The following is a 1,199-nucleotide window of genomic DNA, read 5'->3' on the forward strand; positions in this document are numbered from 1 at the left end:
GTGGTTTAGGTTTAGAGTGGGACATATTTTCTCCAGTGAACATATCCATGCAAAATACCTGTGGAAAGTCTGATCCTAAAGGATGTGGTAAAATTACCAGGAGAAATAAAATAATCCTGCTTTCTTGAAATTTCCTCGGTTAAAACACTAATTCCCATGCTGCCTTTAAAAACCCCACTTGTAATCTCCATATTAAGGTCCATAAACTTCATCCTTAACTTTTTATTTCTGCTTTATTCCTGCTCTATGCGTTGCCAAATATTGCTTTTGTGTAATTGAAACAGAGCTGTAGTTTGATTATTAAACAGGAAGGTAATTGCGTTCGGCTCTAAAGGGGGAAGCAAATGTGGACAGCAGAAAAAAAAAAGCTTAAATTGTGGAAAATTGCCTTTTTTTTTTTTTTTATTTTTCCAGTGCAGAGCTAGAGAGCAGATGCTGCTGGGGGACAGTAGTCCCAGCTCCGAGGGGTGGATTTCTGGTTCCATGGGGCGGCTCAGGGAAGGGGGCTTGACAAGAAAGTTTGTAAAGACGGCATATGTAATATTTTTCTTTTCCCCACTCCCTTGTTTTCATCCGTACCCTGCAGAATTTTTTTTGCCTCTTAATGCTGTGTTGTAGGACATGTCCCCCCAGCTGCGGTTCAGCTTTGCACCTGCAGCGTGGAATTCTGGTGGGAGCAATGCTCAGGAGCCTCAGGAAAAAGGAGGATACCAGGTGTGCTCAGCACCACGGGTGATTTCCAGTTTGAAACCTCAGAAAAGAGAGCAAGCAGCATGTGACACCACACGGGCCCCATTTTTAACCCCAAAATCAGAAGGGGACAATGCAGATCCCGTGCCATGGCCTGGATGGGCAGGAGCCAAGCGATGCAGCTGGTGCTTGCCAGCTGTTCACATGTCCAGGCAGGGCACACTCCTGTTTTATCTGCCACAGCCGTTAAAACCAAAAATAAATACTTATTTACATTGAAAATACGAGGTTTGAGTAAAAAAAAAAAAAAAAAAAACCCACAACAGGTGATAGAGTGCTCTAAGCAAGACGAAAGGGAGACTTGAATTTACAAAACAGATGCCCCACGAACGGAGCCAACCCCTGCGTTCCCCCAGCCCTGTGCCTGGTTTTGCCCAGCCCGGGGCTGTCCCTGGAGCGGTTCCACGGCTGCTCCGGGAGCAGATGTGGGATGGGAGGCAGAGGCTGCC

The sequence above is a fragment of the Hirundo rustica genome, chromosome 10, assembly GCF_015227805.2.
Source record: "Hirundo rustica isolate bHirRus1 chromosome 10, bHirRus1.pri.v3, whole genome shotgun sequence".
In the NCBI taxonomy this organism is placed as follows: domain Eukaryota; kingdom Metazoa; phylum Chordata; class Aves; order Passeriformes; family Hirundinidae; genus Hirundo; species Hirundo rustica.